At 49.2% G+C, this 22,689-nt stretch overlaps 1 protein-coding gene across 3 annotated transcripts in view; it reads right to left on the bottom strand.

The window, feature by feature from the left end:
• The window catches only part of ESRRB (estrogen related receptor beta), a 176,478-nt gene that overhangs the window by 145,843 nt on the left and 7,946 nt on the right, over positions 1 to 22,689 (bottom strand). The window contains exon 2 of one of the 3 annotated variants that reach the window (XM_007184514.2): positions 13,852 to 13,909. The exons of the other annotated variants lie outside the window; for them this stretch is intronic. The gene's annotated coding sequence lies outside the window, so the exon portion shown is untranslated. The remainder of the gene's footprint in view (positions 1 to 13,851; positions 13,910 to 22,689) is intronic. 3 annotated transcript variants of the gene reach the window in all.

Genomic DNA, 22,689 nt, shown 5'->3' with positions numbered 1-22,689 from the left:
TGTACCATCCTTGGACACACGTATGTTATTTTAAAGAATTTTTAAGAGCCTAGAAATATACATAATAAATTCATGATACTTGTCACTGGGGAGGGAGTGTGGGGAATAAGGGAACCGGAGGATGGGCACAAAGGAGTCTCTAACTTACCCGAAATGTGAATTCTGTTGTTGTATATGTTTCCTGTTTTAACAACATATTATCAATCGTCGATTTTGGGTGGTAGATACATACTGTTTTCTGTACTGTTTTCTTAAAAACACTATTTTCTTTCTTTCTTTCTATTCTTTTTTTTTTTAAAAAAAACCCCTATTCCCCAAAGGAAAACAAAATGGTCTATACTCTTCTCTCCCAAAGTAGGGGAGAATACATGTGTTCTTATAAATACACTGCAATGTCCTTCCCAGCCCTGCCAAGGACAGGCAGTGGGGGGCTGAGACGCGCCCTCTTGTCTGTGAGAACACGCAGGTACCTGCGAGGGGCCAACACGCTTGAGTAATAGGTGACTGCGGTCAGGTGTGCCAATAGCTCAGCCCGGCTCTCCTGTGAGGCAGGGCTGGTGCCAAGGTGCCAGGGGGGCAGAGGGGCTGAGCCGTAGGCTGGGCATCCAGCAGTGCCCTCCTCCAGCAGCCAGGGTGCTCTGTTCCTGCCCACCCTAGGCCGGAGCTTCATGGGATGACACAGTGCTGTACCAGCTAATAAATAGAAGTAATTTGATTAGCTTTCTCTAACTGGTGATAAGATCCTGACAAACCCTTTTTAATGCGTTTCTGGAGCAGGATGAAATTGTTTCATTCGGAGAGTAGGGCCCCCGGGAGTCGCCCTGAAGCTCCTTTAGTGAGAGGTAAAAATATGCCAATCATTAATGAGGGGAGAATTACTGGAGACTTTAATACAATCAGAAAGAGGAGCCCTCAGGCAGCTCGGGAATAAAACCTGCCCTTAAATCTGAGAGAGGCGGCTGGAGGCGGGAGGAAGGAGGGGCAACACAGGAAGCAGAAGCCTCAGGCTCCACTGGGCGGAACAGCCTCAGCCCTGTGGCTCGCTCCCCACAGGGCACATGCCACATCAGGGCCTCCTACCCCCGGGCAAGCAGGAGACACAGGACAGGGTGGTAAGTAATGAGGCTGTGTCCACTGAGTGTCCCCTGGGTACAGTCCCCTCAAAACAACGACCAGGAGCTCCTAAGTTCCTAGCAAAGTCATTGACTGACTGAGGCCTCCTTCCTAGCGCAGCTGTGGGAACAGGAGCTTGGAAGAGTCTTTTCCCGGAGTGAAGAGAAAGATTGTTTCCATTGTAAAGAATTCCAGGTGATGGAGCTTCGGCCAGACAAAAGGTCAAGCACCTGCCCCCACCTCAACACCCTCCCCATCACCCATTCCCTAGAAAGTTCTATGGATTCCGCCCACAGTACCATGGAAGGTGAGAGGAGGACAAGGGGGTGAAAGTGGACCAGTCTTTTCCTAGAACTCCCTTGGTCAAGAAGCAGGGGTTGGAAGCACAGAAACATCTACCACTGTGTACTTTTTCTACCTGCCAGTGGTTTTCACAGACCCTCTCGTATGTCTTGAGCCAATCATTAATGAGCAGCTCAGGGAGACTGACTCCATGGTGAACGTCCTCTCCTCCCACCCACTGGACAGGCAGCCTCAGGGCCACTGCAAGTGATTTCTGTCTCTCATTGACACCTTCAGTCAATGGCATCAGAGGGTGTCCATTCATCCTCTGAGGTTCACTCTCTCACGGCATCTCTTCCCATGCTTCTCATTTGCTCCACACCAGCTACCAGTCTCCTTGCTGTGCCTTGAACACACTGGGCACGTTTCTACCTCAGGACCTTTGCACTTGCTGTGTGTTCCCTATTCCTGACACGCTCTTCTCTGGACTTTTGCAGGGCACCCTCCCCTCACCTCCTTCAGGTCTCTACTCAACTGTAGTAAGGGCTCTCTGGCTCCCTTGTTTTCCTATTTCTCCATATACTCACCTATTTAATATACTAAATGTATTTTTTTATCTTAGGTTTGGTTCTGTTTTGTTTTAATCTGCTCCCTCTCACCCCCCGACACACATGAATGTAAGATCCACGAGGGCAAGGACTTTCGTCTGTCTTGTTCACCACTGTATCCCCACACCCAGGACAGGCTAGCACATGTGCTGGGATGCATGAAGAGTGAGGAGGGTCCTTGGGGCAGACTCCCTACTCCCACTCCTGCCCTGGGCCACATGGGGAGAAGCATGGGCTGCTGCTGACTGACACCCCAGGGGGAAGACAATGGAAAGGAGGGGGGAGGCGCCAGCTATGAAGTGGGGGCATAGGGCGAGGAGGGCAGAGAGCAGTGGGCCCAAGAGCCCAGGAATAAGGGTCGATGGAGTTCAAAGATTGCTGAGAGGCAGGTACAGACTCAAGGGGTCAGGGGCTGCTCATCAGCTTTTCTGCCCCCTCCATCTGAGACCAGCTGTCCGCCACCCAGTCTACTAACCCCTGTAAAACAATGCTCAGGAAGTCAGCCCAGGGCTGAGGCTAGCCTGGGCCAGGAGGCCCATTCAGTCAAGACTTGGTCTTAAGCCCTTGGACCAGTCCCTTCCCGTCCCTGGTCCTTGGTTCCTTTGGCTGAAACATGAGAGAGGTGCAGAAGAGGACCTCTGAGGCCTCCCAGCAAGGCCTTCCGTGATTCCTGGAGGGTGTGGTGCGCAGCCTAGAAGTAGCTAGCAATGGCTGTCAACTAAAAGGCAGCAAGTTTCTGCAAATGGGGTGAAAAGGTCTTTCTGACCTATTTTATGCATGATAGTAGGCAGCTGCAGGGTGACACAGTATGGTTTAGAGCACAGACTCGGGTCAGGCTGCCTGGGTTTCGTTCCCAGCTCTGCTCTTTACTTGCTGTGCAACCTCAGACAAGTGACTTAACCTCTCTGTGCCTGACGTTCCTCTTTGGTAAAATGGGTCGAATAATAGTACCCATTCCATGGAGTCGTTGTAAAGATTAAATAGGATGGTATTACCTGTATTGGCAAAGTGGTTAGCACCTGACACATAACAAGCACCTAATAAACGTTGGTGGTTGCTATTATTAATTTATCACACCTGAGATCAGAGTTAGCCGAATCAGGACAGGGACTTCCTGGCAGGAAGTAGGTAAAGGCCCAACTTGGGAACCAGCCTCGTAACTATAAAGCAAGGGGGAAGAAAGTGACACAGTCTGAGAATTAGGCAACTTAGAACCAACCGGCCAGCAAGCATTTACTGAGCACCTGCTGTGTACAAGACACAAGGGCAGACACAAAAAGAAGCATGGGACACCTGTTGGTTTGTTTCATCTTCTCCACCAAACTGTAAACTCTGTGAAGGTGGAGAAATGGCTGTTTTCTCCACCGCTGTAGCTGCAGCACCCAGCACAGTGCCTGGAGCAGATAGGTCCTTCATAAATGCTGGTGGAATCAATAGCATGTACACATTAAAACATACTGGCTGCTGGTCCCTACAGCTTCTTTTATGCCTCCCACTTCAGCACTTCCCTTACAGTGAAAAGGTTTAGGGGCTGACCATTTGCCTTCCCCACTAGACGGAGCGAGCATGCACAGCGCCTGGTGCATACTGGGTGCTCGGAGGTTGGGAGGATGGACAGAAGGACGGTCAGAGGGCAGCAGAAGTGCCAAGGGGATGGTGCAGACTTGGGTAATGTGATTGGAAAGGAGACCAGGAGCTCGTTGATGGTGACTGTCATCGTGGCCCGGCAGCCAGGGAAGGCTCATGGAGGAGATGGGATGCAAGCAGGACTCTCAAGAATACCAAGAAGGACGAGGGAGAGCATTCCAGACTGACTCAGTGCAAAGCTAGTCACCAAACAGGATGGCCAGGACCCAGCAGCCGGCAGAAGGCGATCCAACAGGGAACTAAGGTGCAGCTTCCTTCAGAGAAGGGCCAGCCAATCACCACGGTGAGGTCAGCCCAGAAGGCCCACTCCGTGTAACCAACCCCAAGCCTGACAGAGGCTCAGAGACAGAAGAACGACTCCAGGCCTTGGAGGACGGGCAGGTCAAATTCTCTGCAACCTCCATACCCACATGGCCCCTCACCACCCCCATGGTTCCTTGTCCCTGCCGTGGATCGGCCAGAACCCTCAGGGAGATGGTCAAGTCTCTGCTACCCCCAGCTTCTGCCAGCCCTAGCCGATGTGCACCCAGTGTTTCTGGTTCCCCTAAGCCAGTAGCCCCCTTTTGGAAGAAAGTCATAGCCCAGAGAGAATGGCTTGCAGCGCACGGCACAGCCAGAGACGGGCGCCACAGCTAGACCCTCTCTGAAGTCGGGGAACGGTTCTGGCACCAGAATGGGGAATGTCTTGTGGGCTGGGAAGCCAGCTCCCCCCAACCCCCTAAGCAGACCCTTCAGGGGGGCCAGCCAGCAGGGGCTGCCTTGCTGCAAATGACTCCCTTTGTCATTCTGTTTTGTTATGATTAAAAATGCATGTCTCAGGCGAGGCCCTGGAGTGGAACCCGGTTGAAAATTGAATCATTAATATTCCCCCTCCAGCTGACGCCCCGGTGCTTCCCAGACGGCTGTGAGTGGGAAGCATGCAACAGTTTCAGAGTCAGAGCAAGACGGGGAAGACTGAGGGATACACCAGGCCTCCCACCTGGGGCTCCCACCCCAGCCCTTGAGACAGGAACAGGTGTCAGGCAAAGTCTCAGCCCCTAGAATTTTCTCTCGGGTTTCTCAGGCTCTGCTCACGGAGCTGTAAAGGAAACCAAGCTCTTCGTGGTGTCTTGATGGTGTCCACCCTGCTGGCTTCCTCTGCGGCCCCTCAGCACCCCGCCCGGCCACCAGCCTTTCCACTCTTCCTTCTGCTCTTTGTTTTCTGCCTTGAGTGAGTTCTCTTCCTTCAGAGATTTATTATTCTCAGTTTTCTAATTCTTCTTATTAATAGCTAGCATCTAATAGCACTTTCTACCAGCCAGGCACTATTTTAGGTCTTTATGTTTATGAGCTTAATTCTCATAAAAACTCCAAGGATAACAACTCCAAGGGATAGGTCCATTACTACCCCATTTTGCAGATAAAGAAACCAAAGCACAGAGCGGTTTAGCAACTTGCCCAAGGTCACACAGCTAGCAAGCGGCTCCAGACTTTGTACTCTTAACCTCTGGACTTGTACCGTCAAATACAGCAGCCACTAGCCACATGTGGCTATTGAGCACTTGAAATGCAGTTGTTAGTCTGAATTGAAAAGTGCTGTGAGTGTAAAACAGACACAAGAGTTCGAAGATTTAGTACAAGAAAAAGAATGTAAAATATCTCAGTAATAATTTTTACATTGATTACATGTTGAAATGATATTTTGATATATTGAGTTAAATAAAATATATAATTAATTTTACTTGTCTATTTTGACTTTTTAAAAATGTGGCTACTAGAAAAATTTAAATTACCCAAATGGCTTCCATTTGTGGCTTGCATTACATTTCCACTGGATAGCACTGCTCTAGCCCACACAGATCCTAATTTAGCTCTCTCCCAGTTACTCAGGCTGAAGCTTAAATGTCACCTCCTCAGAGTAGCTGTCTCCATCCCCAGAGAGAGGCTGCCCCAACCATCCTCTTATTTACTTGTGTAACACTGGATTCTCCCACTATGCACAAAATAGATGCTTCATGAATATTTGTTGAAAGAATGATCCGTAAATTGGCGGGGGCAGGGGGTATAGGCAAGACTAGCTTTTTTATTTTTCTGACTCTTAAGCTAGTTTGAGAGGCAGGGACCAAAGCCACAGTGCCCCAAGTCAATGACCATCGAGGGACTTCCCGTGCTCCCAACGCAAGGGGCCTGGGTTCAGTCCCTGGTCGGGGAACTAGATCCCACATGCATGCCACAACTAAGAAGTCTGCACGCCGCAACTAAAGATCCCACACGCCGCAATGAAGATCCCGCATGCCCCAACTAAGACCTGGCACAGCCATACATAAATAAATATTAAAAAAAAAAAAAAGGCAATGACCATTATTGGGAGGTCTGGGGGCTGGGCACCAGGCCTCCTAAACTCTGTTCCGTGGGCCAGACCAAGTCCAAGACCAGGGAGACTCCCAGTCAGCACAGCCAGGGAGGCACCCCTCACCCCCTGCCCCCAGGCTCTAGGAACCACCATAGCGCCTCCCCATCAGAACCACAGAGACAGGGGCAGGGCTGAGAGGGAACAAGGCTGGGCCTCCGTCTCCAGGTCAATGTGGAGATCTCCCAGTTAGCCCCTGGACAAGAGGACAGGGTGCTGCCCAGCACAACAGCGCCCCCTCCGCCCCCGTCCCACCTCTCACCCCCTCCCATCATCCTTCAACCTGAGACCTTGGAGGGTCCCAGTACAGCCTCGCCTGTCCCGCTTCACAAGCAAGGGAAAGAACTGGGTGAAAGCAGGGGCATGAAGCTCCCTCCCCAGCCCCTCACATGTCCCCCTCTCCACCCCCATATCTTTTTTTTTTTCATTGAGCTATAGTTGATTTACAATATTAAACAAGTTTCAGGTGTACAACATAGTGATTCACAATTTTTAAAGATGATACTCCACTTATAGTTATTATGAAGTATCGGCTCTCTTCCCTGTGCTGTAATATATATCCTTGTGGCTTATTTATTTTATACTTAGTAGTTTGTACCTCTTAATCCCACCCCTATGTCTTTAAGGGCAGGCACTAGACAGCTGGAGCCCTCACCACAGCCAGCTCTGTGCTATGAACCTCACAGGTATTAACTCACATGAGATAGGGACTCTTTCATCCCAAGTTGACGGATGAGGAAACTGAGGCACGCAAAGGTGTATAGCTGATGGAGCCAGGATGTGACCTCAGGTCTTCTGATTCTAGAGCCCACGATCCTATCCACTGGGTGGCCACCACAGGGCACTAAAGCCAGGGGAAACGTTCAGCTCAGAGGCAGGCTGTGAGGAGTCAGGCAAGGGCTGGTCCATTTCTAAGGTCCCCTGACAAGTTCCACCTGGCGGATTTGAGATTGTAGCTGCAGGGGAGAGGGAGGAGTCTGGGAAAGCCTATCCCTCTCCCTTTGGCCCCCTGGAGGTCCCTGTTCGGGTCCAGGCCATTTCCCTTGAGTTCCAAGCTGAGGGTTTACCCTAACACCTCTCCTCCAGGGTAGGACAAGGCCATCCACAGGCCCTCTAGCAGGGCTGCTGTGCTGTTGATTTGGGGGCACAAGAGATGAAGACAGATGAAGACTGAGCCCTCGGCTGCCAGTCAGGCCCTCCATGGGCCGGCCTCCCCCTCCATTCCCAGAATTGCCCTTGAGTCCTCCGCACGCCGCCTCACCCATCCCCCCTCCCACAAGACCTGACTCCTTTCACCCCCAGTCCCAGGATTCACCCTGTGCCTTTGCCCATGCTGTTTCCCCCACTGGGCTCACCCTCCCTTCCTGCCTCTCTACCTGTATTTGGTTTCAGATGGAAGCTCAGCTGGAATTCTGAATCCCTCACAAAGCCACCTGACTACCCAGCCCACGGCTGCCAGGGAGGGGCTCTCCAAACTTTTATTCCCAGGCCCTGCTCACTGTGGGAGAAATGGGTCAGGGAGAGTGCGCCAGACAGAGCAAGGGGGCAACCCGACCTGGGGTCACCTCAGCCTCATTTTAGGGGGGCACTCAGCCACCTCTGTGGCCCCTGCAGACTTGGAAGGGTCTTTGAGTTGTCACCCATACCATTCTGCCAACAAAAGTATAAGGCAGCTCTTTGGGACATTCTAACTGGCGACCCTCTGCCACTGTGTCCAGGCTGGATGACAGTCAAGGTCCAAGAGTTCAGCCCTTGGGAAGACAGAGGTCTGGCTCCAGGGACCCCAACACACAGCCTCAGCCCCTCAGGCCCCAGAGGTAATGGAGCGTGTGCTTCCCTGAGCCCAGAGCCTCTTCAGAATCCAGGGCCCCTCCCTGCGCCGTGGAAACTCTGGATGCCTTGCCACTTGATGGCTGCTGCCCTGTCGAGGGCTGACAAACCGTGTCACTCACCCGCCGTGGGAAGCGGGTGCCCAGCCAGTCGGGGAGACGGGAGCGAGCAGGTGCATCGTTCATTCGCTCCTCTGTTCCCCACCCCTTTGCCCCAGACCCTCACCCCGCCCCACCTTCAGCCACACTCAGTCCCCTCCCCCCTTACCCTTCCTCCCTCCCCCACCCCACCTCCCCAAGGACAAGCAAAGTTATTACAATAATGAATTAGCCAACCCGCTTACTGCCGCCACTGGCGAAGACAATTATCCCCCCGCACATCCCTAGCCGCTGCTGGCTCCCTCGTAAAGACAGGCTTTTGGGGCCGCTTTGTGCTTTGATTGGAAATGAAGAGATTGCTAATTAGGGAACACCTGCTGGGACCCGGGCTGGCTGGAACAACGGCAGGACCGGGGCGGACGGAGCGGCCATTTAAGGCAGGGCTGCGTCCGCGTGCCCAAGGGGTGGGGGGAGGCAAGAGGGAGCAGGAGGGCCAGCGCCGCATGCGCACCCCAGTGATTCAATCCGACTCCCCGTCACTCCCACCTCGAAGCCGTAAACAAAACCCAGACATCTTATGGAGCTTTTCACCTTTTAAAGGATGCTAATTTGTTTATGCGTGGCTGTAGTTCCGCCTGTGTTTGCACAGGTCAGCGCCTGGCTTGGGCTGAGCGGTGTCTGAGATGCGCACAGCTGTTTCCAGCTGCGCCAGCTAGTGTGGAGGGGCACACAGCCTCCAGCTCCCTGCAGAGGGACAGGGATGGGGAATTGGCACACAGGGGTGACCTGCTGGCACCGGCACTGCCTGGTGGTGGTGACAGTCAGGGACATGAGGTCAAAGGGAAATTAAACCTGAAATTGACTTGATTATTCTTCAGCTGGGAACCACCTCCTTCTCCTCACTCTTTCCTGGGCCCTGGGAAAACAAGCATATCGGTGGCCCCTTTCCCAGAATGAAAATCCAATTTCACACTGGAGTTAGTGGGGCATGGTGGCCAAACAAGTACGCAATTGCTTTTGCCTGAGTACTGTAAAACCCCGGCGACGAGCCCCCGACTCTCCCAGCCGTGGCCCACGCTGAGCCGGCAGTTCCCTTCACAACCAGACCTTTCACTCATCGCTCCCTCTCTGAACTGGATTCACGAAAGTGTTTTGAGCAGCTATTGTGTGCACTGAGGATTACACACACACACATCTCTTTAGGACATTCTTTTGAATATTTGCAACACAGTTTCAAAAGATCTCAGCTCTGGCAGGAACACACATCACTCTAACTCCAGGGAGAGTGTAGAAGGGGGCGCAGGGTCCATGGTGCACCAGGGCCAGAGAGGTGACTTCTACCAGAGGGGGCGTGAGGGAAGGCTTCTCGGAGAAGGGGATAAACAGTCGTAAATGTGTCTGTGTGAGCTGGGACACAGGAGTGCAACTAAGCCTGGCCTGTGTTCAGGAGAATAGAGTGTTTCAGCAGAGCTAGCGACTGGGACTCAAGGGCAGTGAAGGGCAGGAGGGAGGTGGAGGTGAGGGCGGAGCCTAGGGGGTGTGCTGGGGGCTAAGTGGGGCCTGGGCCACGGAGGAACATAGGATTTGTACACACCCAGGCTATTTAGGCTGCCTGCTGCCCCTGTGCCTGGATCGGGGGGAACATCCAGAGTCATCCAGAAGATGGTGGTCCTGGACCCTGACTTGGGGGGGTTTCAGTGGCCTTCCATCCAGCACACCTCACTGCTGGGCCAACTCTTGATGCTTCCTCACTCGCCTCTACCTTCTACGATTTTGATTTCTAAAACACATGAGTACATTTGCCCACAGAATGGAGCATTTGCTAAAATGCATGAAAAGTCTCCCAGCAACCCTGCAGTTCACTCCAGGAGGCGAGGACCCTCACAGAGTCCTGTATTGGCCTGAGCACTAGACTGAGAGTACTCTGACCACTGGCCTCAGTTTTTCCACCTACAGAATGGGGAAGTATTCATTACTTGTTTGGGGTCTCCTACAGCTTTGATATTCCATAATTCCACTAAGCATTGCACAGTGTTGAAATGCAGCGCAGGAATGGCTGTTAAAAGTGTAAGTGTTGGGCTTCCCTGGTGGTGCAGTGGTTGAGAATCTGCCTGCCAATGCAGGGGACACGGGGTTCGAGCCCTGGTCTGGGAAGATCCCACATGCCGCAGAGCAACTAGGCCCGTGAGCCACAATTACTGAGCCTGCGCATCTGGAGCCTGTGCTCTGCAACAAGAGACGCCGCGATAGTGAGAGGCCCGCGCACTGCGATGAAGAGTGGCCCCCACTTGCCGCAACTAGAGAAAGCCCTTGCACAGAAACGAAGACCCAACACAGCCATAAATAAATAAATAAATAAATAAAATTAAAAAAAAAAAGTATAAGTGTTACCAGAAATAAATCCTTGCAAATATGGTCAAATGACTTTCTATGAGGTTGTCAACACCATGCAATAGGGAAACAGTCTTTTCAACAAATGGTGCTGAGAAAACTGGATATCCACATGCAAAAGAATGAAGTTGGGCCCTTACCTGACACCATACATAAAAATTCACTCAAAGACCTAAATGTAAGCCCTAAAACTATAAAACTCTTAGACGAAAACATAGGGCAAACTAGATATGGCAATGATTTCTTGAATATGACACCAAAGGCACAGGCAGCAAGAGAAAAAAAGAGACAAATTAGAATTTATAAAAATTAAAAACTTCCATACATCAAAGGACACCATCAACGGAGTGAAAAGGCAACCTACAGAATGGGAGAAAACATCTGCAAATCATATATCTGATAAGGGATTAATATCCAGAACATATACAGAACTCCTAAAACTCAGCAACAAAAAGCCCCAAACAACCCAACTGAAAAATGGGCAAAGGACTTGAATAGATATTTCTCCAAAGAAGATATACAAATGGCCAATAAGCATGTGAAAAGATGCTCAACATCACGAATAATTAGGGAAATGCAAATCAAAACCACAGTGAGATACCACCTCACATCCATTAGGATGGCTACTGTCAAAAAAAAAAAAAAAAAAACAGAAAAAGTCAAGTGTTGACGAGGATGTAGAGAAATTAGACCCTTGTGGACTGTTGGTGGGAATGTAATATAATTCAGCCACTGTGGAAAACAGTATGGTAGTTCCTCAAAGCATTAATAATAGAATTACCATATGATCCAGCAATTCAATTTCTGAAGAATTGAAAGCAGAGTCTCAAAGAGTTATTTGTACATCCTTGTTCGTAGCAGCATTATTTACAATAGCTAAGACGTAGAAGCTCTCTAAGCATCCGTTGGCAGATGAATAGATAAACAAATGGTGGTATGTACATACAATGGAATACAATTCAGCCTTAAAAAAGAAGGAAATTCTAATGCATTCTACAACATGGATGAACCCTGAGAACATAATACTATATGAAATAAGCCAGTCACAAAAATACAAATACTGTATGATTACACTTATATGAGGTAATTGAAGCCATCGAAGTCATGGAGACAGAAAGTAGAACTATGATTGCCAGGGGCTGGGGGAAAGCGGGGGTAGGAATTTATTGTTTAATGGCTACAGAGTTTCAGTTTTACAAGATGAGAAGAGATCTGGAGATGGATGGTGGTGATAGTTGCACAAAAATATGAATGAACTTATCACTTAAAAATGGTTAAGATGGTAAATTTTATGTTATGTGTATTTTACAATTTAAAAAAGCTGGCAAACAAAGCAAGAAAGCTGCAACACAACTATCAACCGCTTAATTTTAAAAAATTTTTAAGTTTTTGAATATATAATATATACTTGTGGTTCAAATATTAAAATGTATATAAAAGTATGTGGGGAAAAAAGAAAAAGCAAGCACACATGTTAGAGAGAGGCCAGCCTCAAATCGCTGTGCTGCCATTCAGCAGCCGTGTGGCCTAGGACAAATGGTTTAACTCCTCTGGACCTCATCTTTCTCATCTGTACAATGGGGGAAATTATAGCACCTACTTCCTAGGGTTGCTGTGTGTGAGAAGGAACAACAGGACTAGAGCACCAAGCGTGGTGTGTGCTTGCTCAGTAATGGGGCTCCCTCCCCCTCCTCCTCCCTTTCCTCCTCCTCCTTCTCCTCCCCTCCCCCAATCATCATCACAAGCTGTATATTTTCCATGGAGTCAGGTTAGAAAAAAACCCATCCCTAGATTAGTGTCAATATCCTTTCAGTACAATTTATCAAGTATCTCTGCTTTCAGAGCCATCTGCACGATTTTCCCCTTTGACTCATGTGAGAATGGATATTTTTTAAGGAGTTTCCAGACCTGTCAGAGAGAAATGGAGAAGCTGGTAAAGACCCACACTGACCTGGGGTCTATGCCCCTGGTGGGACAGGCAGCCACGGATGCGAGAGGGCCTCTCGGTTGAGGATCCTTTGCCAGCTGCTGGCACAGGGCGGGCAATGCGAGCCTCTGGTATTGAAGGACAGTGGGCCCTCTGCCTGGCAGCCAGGATGGGCCCCAGAGAGACACAGAAACACAAGTCCCCGATGGGCTGAAGGCACAGCTGCGAGGTCACCCGGCCCGGGCTCCCCCAGCCCAGGCAACTGCCAAAAGCTGGGGCTGGGGTCCCGGAGACCGGGCTGGTGCTGGGCCCGTGCACCCCCGAGTCCTCCCTCCACCCAGGGGAGCAAGCGTGCCAGGTGCTCGGAAAAGCTGCTGGCAGGAAGGTGCTTTCTTTCCCCACGCTGTGCATGGCACAGCCAGGGACAAAAGCTGCGTGGCCTTTTAAATGTGTCATGGGGTCCTAAAGGTCGAGGAGGAGTGATGAATCGTGTGGAAACGTCTTGCAAAGCAAACCTCATTCCTACCCTCTTCCCACGTCTATGATCAAATTCTTGAGTCAGCAGAATTTCAGATTAGACTAACATTGTTACCATCAGAACTGCCCCTACCCTGGGGGCTTTGTGTCCATGAAAACCCTATGGTACTCATTGTCCGTGAACTTTAGCCACTGAGCCGTGAGGAGGGCAGAGCTCCTGAGCCCAGCCGCGAGCCCGTGCTTCCTCCTGCCTCACCTCACTTAACCCTCACGCCAACCCCAAGAGACTGGGTTTGATCACCCCCTTTGCACATGTGAGAAAACTCAGTGCAAAGAGGCACATTAACTTGCCTGAGACCATGAACTGAAGACACGGCAGAGCCAGACTTGGAACCCAGATCTGCCCTAAGCCCAGTGCTGGCATCGGGCCACCAGGTAGGCTCCTTCAGCATGGGGACATTTTGTGGGCGGCATTCTGAGTGGGTACGTAGGAAGGGTGGAGCAGGGAATTCCCTGGAGGTCCAGTGGTTAGGACTCCGCACTTTCACTGCCAAGGGCCCAGGTTCAATCCCTGGTCGGGGAACTAAGATCCCGCAAGCTGTGTGGCCAAAAGGGCTGAGCTGCTGGCACACAGAATGAGCGCCTGTATCCATGAGCACGGCCGTGAACATCTGTGGGCTCTGGGTGCATGGACACCTTGTGGGAATCAGCGATGGGTGCTGGACATGCGGAATGGGGGTACTTTACTGGTCTTTATATCACTAGGGCGGCTCCGGGGAGGAGACATCTTAAAATATCACACAGAAGATGTGGTTTGGCATAGGGCTCGGGGGGAGGGTGCACAATGGGTGTGCATGACGGCAGGTGGATGAGAGGAGGGGATTGAGGAGGGCAGAGGAGCTCAAGAGGGAGAAGCATCAAGCCCTTGGGGACTGGGATGAACTGGGCAACCTGGAGTCGCTGGGCCGGCATACCCTCAGGGGCCTGACCACAGTGTTCCCAGAATCGGGTACCCAAGCCCTCCTGGATTAGGGATGGGGTAACACAGACTAGAGAGGGAACCAGGCTTGATTTGAAACTCATCTTTACCGTTCATAGGCCTGCAGTGCTCTCAGGTAGGCTGATGTGAGATCCTCTGTTCCTTCAGCTGTAAAGTGGAGATAACAAGTCCTTCAGGGTTTGCTGTGGCCATCAGATGCAATAACACACAAAGACCCTGGCTGCGTACTCTAAGCATGGTCCTTCAGCACCCATGGTTTCCTCCCGCAGCTACTTGCTTTCCTTACACACATCCCTTGGCCTTTCCCCTGAGGCAGCTAGATGAGTTACAACCAAGTACAAGTATGCAGGTGATCCCTCCCTCCTCGCAACTCCACCCCCCCACCAACTAATTTCAAACTCAAACTCAAAAAAAAAAATCCAAGAACTGATCTTTTGGTATTTTCTCCACACAGAGCCAGGCACGTGGCCATTTATAATACAATAAGTCCCCTACATACGAACCTTCAAGTTTCGAAATTTCAAAGATGCGAATGTGCGTTCACGTGTCCAATCACATAAGTTAGTTCACGTGTCTGGTGTATATTGTCATGTGTGTGCATCTTCTAAAAGTGGTTGTGCTTTTGTGTACTTTACAGTACTGTGTAGAGTACAGTAGTACAGTATCTTTATTTCAAGCCCAGGATGTCCGGAAGTAAGCATAAAAGCAGCGGTGATGTAGCTGGTACTACTGTACTTTTCAAGGTACTATACTGTAAGATTAAAAATGTTTTCTTTATTTTCTGTGTGTGTTTGTTTTTATGTATTATTTGTGTGAAAAGTATTAGAAACCTATTACTACAGTACTATATAGCTGATTGTGTTAGTTGGGTACCTAGGCTAACTTTGTTGGACTTATGAACAAATTGGACTTACGAACACGCTCTCGGACCAGAACTTGTTCGTACGTAGGGGACTTACCATAAAATGCTGCTTGGTAACAGGTAGTGCCTACCTACCCCATCCTTGCCTTTGGCTCAAGGCAAATCAAAGGCCAAAAGTTTCTCCTGTAGGGAGACTCTTAATTCCACCGAAGGGACCTAGAGGGAAGCCATCCTCTGTGGAAGAGGAAGAGGCTATTTCTCACTCTGTTTCCGGCTCCCACAGAGTGAAAGCATGAGGTGGTGAGTGATTCTCTCTTCCTCTGCCTTTGGTGAGCACAACCAGCAGAGAGAGAGGTGGGACGCAGCTCCGGGCACTGGCATCTTCAGAGTCCTTGTCTTTGTACCTGCCGTCTTCAACACCCAGGTGCTTTATAATGGCTCTTCCCTGGGCTAAGGTTAGCGAGTGATGGAAGCCCACCGTCAAATTCCACATGGAGGTAGAGAGACAGAGGCCCACACTCGGACAGTCTGTCTGTAGCAGATGCTGTTGTGGCTCTGCTCAGATCCCTTTGCCCCCCACACCCCCGGTACACCCGTCTCCAGAGCTAAGGGCTGCAGCTTTCTCCTGAGAATCGCCCTTGACCACTGGGAGCCCCCTTGGTCCAGAAGGGTCTGGGAGGTTGCTGTCTCACCTCGGGGCAGTTCCCAACCAATGCCTGATTGACATGGAGGTGCACCTGGCCAGTATGCTTGCCTCAAGGTGGGACAACTCGGTGGTCTAACTCATGCTCCAGAGCGCCCCGTGGGATCAGGCTGAAGCTAGACCTCAGCTGAATCCACGCACTTACTCAGCTCCCTCCCCTCCCCTCTCTCTCTTTCCTCACTCCCCTACAGGTGTCTCCAAACAGCACTCCCTCAATACATCTCTCGCCCAGAATTTCCATTTCAGGCTCTGCTTCTAGGGACACTGACCAAAGACACTCTCCTCCCCACCTCTCAGGAGTCTTCCACAAACTGCCAAGGTGATGGTGGAACCCCAAGCAAGGCCAATGACAAAACATCGAAGCAGAGACACTTGCACACCCATCGGATGAAGAGGCAACAACTAAGCAACAGAGTCACCCACCCTGGGGAAAATGCTGGCCTTGGATCTGCAAAGGCCCCAGAAGTAGGAGAGAATACTACTGGTCTCCTCTGGGTCACTGTTATCTGGGGAAGCAGAGCCTGGGTTAAGGCTACGACTCAGGAAACCAACAGATCCTGCAGTTCACACTGATACCCTGTCCCACGCAGCTGAGGACCCAGTGGGCTCCACCAAGAGCAACGACAGTCGCATCAAACAAGCTGCCCCCACCCCCGCCCGCCGAGCACACACAGAAGAACTTTCATATTCTCCCTACAAAAAGAGAGATGGAGGATTAGAGACCCTAAGAACCTCAGACAAGGCAGGAAACAAAGTCTCCAAGGCAAGCGAGTAGTTCGGAGACAGAAAAGTTCTCCGCTGACTGTCTAAGCAACTTCAATGATCTCACATAGGTTCTCAATGTGACACCGTGGCTTGGGGACAAGGGGGAAACATGAAACATTGGAAATCGTAGCAGTGACTGTCAAACATCCATTTGCATTTCATTGCAAAGGCCAGACAAGTGAGTACCATCGCCCCCTACCCACTGTATTCAGGAGGCAGATTGTAGGCTGTGAGGGCCCCTTAAGGTCAGAATGGCCATCATCAAAAAATCTAGAAACAATAAATGCTGGAGAGGGTGTGGAGAAAAGGGAACCCTCTTGCACTCTTGGTGGGAATGTAAATTGATACAGCCACTATGGAGAACAGTATGGAGGTTCCTTAAAAAACTACAAATAGAACTACCATACGACCCAGCAATCCCACTACTGGGCATATACCCTGAGAAAACCATAATTCAAAAAGAGTCATGTACCAAAATGTTCATTGCAGCTCTATTTACAATAGTCAGGACATGGAAGCAACCTAAGTGTCCATCAACAGATGAATGGATAAAGAAGATGTGACACATATATACAATGGAATATTACTCAGCCATCAAAAGAAACGAAATTGAGTTATTTGTAGTGAGGTGGATGGACCTAGAGTCTGTCATACAGAGTGAAGTAAGTCAGAAAGAGAAAAACAAATACCGTATGCTAACACATATATATGGAATCTAAGAAAAAAAAAAAAAGGTCATGAAGAACTTAGGGGTAAGACAGGAATAAAGACACAGACCTACTAGAGCATGGACTTGAGGTTATGGGGAGGGGGAAGGGTAAGCTGTGACAAAGTGAGAGAGTGGCATGGACATATATACACTACCAAACGTAAAATAGATAGCTAGTGGGAAGCAGCCGCATAGCACAGGGAGATCAGATAGGTGGGTTGTGACCACCTAGAGGGGTGGGATAGGGAGGGTGGGAGGGAGGGAGACGCAAGAGGGAAGAGATATGGGAACATATGTATATGTATAACTGATTCACTTTGTTATAAAGCAGAAACTAACACACCATTGTAAAGCAATTATACTCCAATAAAGATGTTAAAAAAAAAAAAAAGAGAGAGAAAAGGAAGCCAGAGAAAAGGTGGAAACCTGATGAACCTGTACCCACGGAAGGTCACGGACAGGGAGATGATAAACTCTTTGTCCCAAACAGTGAGCGCATGCTGGACTCCATCTAAGTTGGGAGATATTATAACTCTGCTCTGCAATGTGATTAGCATCCCGAGAGCCAAGGTGGGCAGATCAAGAGGAGCTAAAGATCACAGGAGACTAGGCAGCAAGTCCAGCCATCCAAGGCTGTGGCATTGGCATTGGCGAGAGACCCCTCCTCCCTCACTTCACTCCCTCAAAAAAAAAAAAAAAAGTGTGGTGGATTATGGTTGGTGTAGCTCACACAAGAGGGAAGGACACACAACATCCTACAGGAAGTCAGGATGATATTGATGGCGGGAGAGGGGTGCAGCACCAGTGTCAGGTTTACAAAGTAGATGTAGCTCTCAGAAGACAAAGTCAAAACAGATGACGTGTGGTTAGAGGAAGGTGGGGGAAAAGACAAAACAGGAAACATAAAGGGAATGAAAACACTGTCTATGGGCTAATTGGAGGGAGGATACAAAGGCAGAAGTGGGACAGGTGATGGGGGAGCAGGCAAGGAACAGTCAGAATAAAGCAGGAGGAACAGGAACGTGCTTTCTGAAAGAGGAAGCCCGCATCATGGGAGCTTTTAAAGTCTACCCATTTTAGCCACAGGTTAGGTCCACATGTTACCAATATGGTTCCCAGTTCCTCTAGAGAGGTTTAAAAAATTGATATAGCGGGGCTTCCCTGGTGGCGCAGTGGTTGAGAATCTGCCTGCTAATGCGGGGGACGCGGGTTCGAGCCCTGGTCTGGGAAGATCCCACATGCCACGGAGCAGCTGGGCCCGTGAGCCACAATTACTGAGCCTGCGCGTCTGGAGCCTGTGCCCCGCGACGGGAGGGGCCGCGATAGTGAAAGGCCCGCGCACCGCGATGAAGAGCGGTCCCCGCACCGCGATGAAGAGTGGCCCCCGCTTGCCGCAACTGGAGAAAGCCCTCGCACGAACCGAAGACCCAATACAGACAAAAATAATAAATAAATAAATAAATAAATAAAAAAGAAAATCCTTAAAAAAAAAAAAAAAGAAAACCACACTAGGAAGAGATGTGATAAAAAAAAAAAAAATTGATATAGCGGAAAGACTGTTAGTAGTGGCGAAGGAGAGCTAAGGGTGATTAACAGAGGACTCCCTTGATGGAAGCATCTGTGTTGTACTATTTCCAAGGACGCAGGGACTTGGGGAAGAAAAACTAGATTTGTAGGATCTCTTGACACGTCTGTTAAGGGGCACATCTGACACTTTTCAAGAAAATAAATACAAACACTAAAACTTTGCAAATGTTGGACCAAGTTCAATGTTGATGTAAATGATACCAAAGGGTACTGGTGTGGTTTTCACTGGTTGTCTGCTTGCACTTAGCCCTGCAGTCTATTGTGGAGGGTGATGTCAGAGCATACAGCTTACTACCTGGGTGACCTTAAGCAAGGTCCTCAGTGCCTCTGACTCCTCTTCTGTAAAATGGGAATAATAATAATACTTACATCTTTCAGTCGGTACAGGGGCCAAGTAAGATAAACTATGTAAAGTTTCCAGCATATAATGGGCCCTTGATAAATGCCTCTTTTCTTCTCCCGTACTCCGAAGAGTACTTGCAGAGGTGGGACACATGAAAAAGCCAAGAAACAAAGCAAGCAGTAAGCAACAATGTAAGGAAACTGTAAAGAAATGTCTCAAGGAAATGTCATGCTTAGGTTCCAGGTAATGGTATTGTTAATGTGCGGTGAGAAGGAAAAAAAAGTGGAATCCTTCACAATATGGCGCAAAAGAGTGATGCTGAAGATTTTTTTAAGGCTTTAAATTCGTAATGTGGTTCATCTGCAATGGGAAAACTGCTGGTTAAAGAAAATATGAGTTTTAGGGGATAGACAACAAAGTATGTCCCCAGGCTCAGTATAGAAATGACAGCGACCCAAGACCACCTGAACTGTGAAAGTCCAGTTGTCAGAACCGTCCTCCTGGGATATTTTGGTGGAGGACTCGGAAAGGACTGAGATCAAGGGTCCAACTTATAAAGGAATCACTTTATAAGTTTTATGAAACAGCAAAGACAGAAGTGAAAGGGGCACCAGGGATCAATAGGAGTAGAGTTGGGGACTTATGGGAGAATATTTTAGAAATAAGTTAGACAGAGTAAAAGAATTGTCACACAGAGATTAATGATAAAATTAAGGCCATTTAGTAAAAAAATAAGAAAAAAATTTTTATAAGGAAGCACATAGGGACCCAGAAAATGGATAAGGGATATTTTGTGCTCTGAGGTCTCTTTATTTAGCAAGTCTCCAAATGTAATATTTTTAAATTAATAGAGTATGATGGAGAGAGGGAAAAAAGAACAGAAACAGACAGCAGAATGGTCATACAAAGAAGTAGGTATGGCAGTTGGGAAATCATGTCATTCCTAAACGGTGTTTTCAGAGGGTTGGTTTTAGGCAGCTCGATTTACATGTTGCTAAAAGATTTTCCAGTTCACACCATGGAGGCACGAACCACCACCCCTGACCAATGAGGGAGGACACAGAGGGTGGAAATTCAAGCCATTAAGAACCATCAGCCAGGCCTGTGGCATTTCTGGAAACAGACAAGTTGATACTGGGTTAGGCAGTTGGCATTTACTTGTGTCAGTTCTTTCATTAGTACCTTCAAAGGCAAGTTGGGTGCCTGTCATGTCCAGGCACTGTGCTGGGTAATGGGACCACCAGTCCCTGCCCATGGAGCTTTAGTTCTGGAGGGGAAACCACCACACAAACAGCTGTGGTTCAAGATGATCACTGTTTAGGTGGGGCACTGGGGAGGTTCAGAGCAAAAGAGGAGCACTTGGAAGTTATCTAGTCCACCAATTCCTCTTACACATAAAGAAACAGAGGCAGGGCTTCCCTGGTGGCGCAGTGGTTGAGAGTCTGCCTACTGATGCAGGGGACACGGGTTCGAGCCCTGGTCTGGGAGGATCCCACATGCCACGGAGCAACTGGGCCCGTGCGCCACAACTACTGAGCCTGCACGTCTGGAGCCTGTGCTCCACAGCAGGAGAGGCCGTGACAGTGAGAGGCCCACGCACTGCGATGAAGAGTGGCCCCCGCTTGCCACAACTGGAGAAAGCCCTTGCACAGAAACGAAGACCCAACACAGCCAAAAATAAATAAATAAATAGATAAATTTATAAAAAAAAAAAAAAAAGAAACAGAGGCAGAGAGAAATCAAGTGGCTTGTACAAAGTCATCAGACAGTGGCAGAGCTAGGCGCAGTACGGGCACCTGGAAACGAATCTAAAGCCTCACTCAATATACTGCCACACAAACCAGTTTTATTTCCGTAAGCAGTTTGGTGGCCTCCACAACAGTGTCCAACTGCATCACTAGAGTGTCATATTTCAAAGTAATGTATCAGATATTTTTAGCAAATAGATTCTACAGGTTTCGTTATAATGCATCCACCGGCCTTCCCTCTGCCCCATTCCGCACCTTCAATGATCAGGCAAATTCATCCCCCTCCCCCAAAATGGTGATGCACAGCATCTTTGCATGTTTTAAAACTTTAAATAAATGCTACAATCCTATCTCTAGAATTTTTCCGAATGCCTTTCCTTTATCAGTGCTGCTGACTCCTCAAATCCACCAAGACTGCTCATTCGATTAATGGTTGGTTCTGCTTCGAAGCATCTATCCCTAAGGGCAGAGATCTGCGTGAAGATTCTGCATGAGAAAGATGCCACCACACTACTTCTGTTGCCCAAGAGTAAACCTTGACCTTGCAGGGACTAATATCCGTCTCATGACCTTTTTTCCACGTGGTGCTTGGTTTCCACTGACTTCCAAAGGAGCAGCAGCAGATGGGCATCTGAAGGCAGAATTAACTCAAGAGTCATTACATGAGGGTGTTCTCAACTGAGTGCCCTAGAGTAAACAGTAATTACATGTTCCTTCAAGATTGCTCTCAGCCTGAGATGGGGAAAGAAGAGAGTCCGGGATGACTGACCACGATACCCTTAACGTGAACACGTGTGCACAAACACACAGGCTGGTCCCAAGTCTGAATCTGGAATTTTCCCCTAAGAACGTGATGTTGGTTCTACAGGTCCCTTGAAATACACAAATCGGGCCCCCTTGGAGACATCAGAAGTTGCTCTTACTTATTCCCATTTTTCTTTCCTTGCTAAGCACTCCCTAAATATGCACCATCAAATATATGGAAAATAAGCAATCCCCACTCAGTTACATTGTACAGGAGGAGGAATTCGCCCTGCACAGAAAACACACTCTAGTGACTTCACTGCACTCATGGACACACAAGACAACCCATCTAAACCATTTCCAACCTCACACCTGGACTTCAGCAGCCATGTACGCTAGGCCATGGAGAACAGATTTCCATGGCAGATGACAGGCTTGGCCAGATCACCCCAAAGCCCAGGCAGGCACTGGGAGAATGCCCACTTGGTTACTGGATATGGAAGTGCAGGGAATTGCAGAGGACCAGGTATGTCTTTAAATCACCTCTAGAGTAGCACCATCTGCTGCATTTGTAAGCTACCCAGGGGGACTTTGGGAGGAATGTAGGGAAACTTTGAAAGTTTCCTGCCTCTTGGCCGTTTTGGCATGGGACCCTAGAAAACGATGACAACAGCCAAGATGTCATCATCTTCAACAATGGCTTTCCGAATTTGTTATCTAGCAGGTACTGTTCAAGGGCCTTTACGTGGGTCTCCTTTAAATTCACAACAACTCCGCGAGGGAGGTGCTCTTACCATGCCCGTTATACAGATGAGGAAACCCAGCGTGGAGTGGAGAGGGTGGGAAACCTGTCCAAGGTCACAGCTAGTACAAGAGGACATGGGTCCGGCAGCGTGGTTCTAATGCTCGTTTTGTCACCACCCCACCACTGCACGGAGTCACCGTGCAGGAGAATAAGTTAGTCTAAAATAGGTAAGCACGTCCCTTTCTTAAGGAACGTTTGCCCTCTGATTCTTATTTTAGCTTCACGCCAATCTCATGAGACACTCAGAGCAGGTTTCAGCCCCTTTTGCTGGTGAAGAAATGAACGTAGGGCGAGGTTAAGGACTTGCTGAGGTCACCCTGTTTGGTAACTCTCTTCCCAAATCCCAACTGTGCTCCCACCTAAGGGTTTGAGCAAACCCTGAGGAGCAGCAGGTGCCCTGCCGCTGGGGCTTCTCCAGACACCTAGAGGCCCGGATGCAACTTCTGGGGCGGATTGTGAGGGAGGAGTATTAGGACCACAGAGGTATAAAACTATGGTTGCCACCAACTGAAAACAAAATTTAAAATGCAGAGTTTATACAATATTTGTTTTTGAAAAAGAAGGCCTGACCAGTTTTCCACTCATCGCCCAGGTGTACTGACAGACAGAGGGAGGTGAGGATAGAGAACAGGCTGAAGAAGATGATAGATAATAGGGACTG

Source organism: Balaenoptera acutorostrata, chromosome 3 (genome assembly GCF_949987535.1).
Source record: "Balaenoptera acutorostrata chromosome 3, mBalAcu1.1, whole genome shotgun sequence".
Taxonomy (NCBI): domain Eukaryota; kingdom Metazoa; phylum Chordata; class Mammalia; order Artiodactyla; family Balaenopteridae; genus Balaenoptera; species Balaenoptera acutorostrata.
The sequence above is the reverse complement of the archived record's forward strand: the minus strand, read 5'-3'. Positions and strand labels throughout refer to the sequence as shown.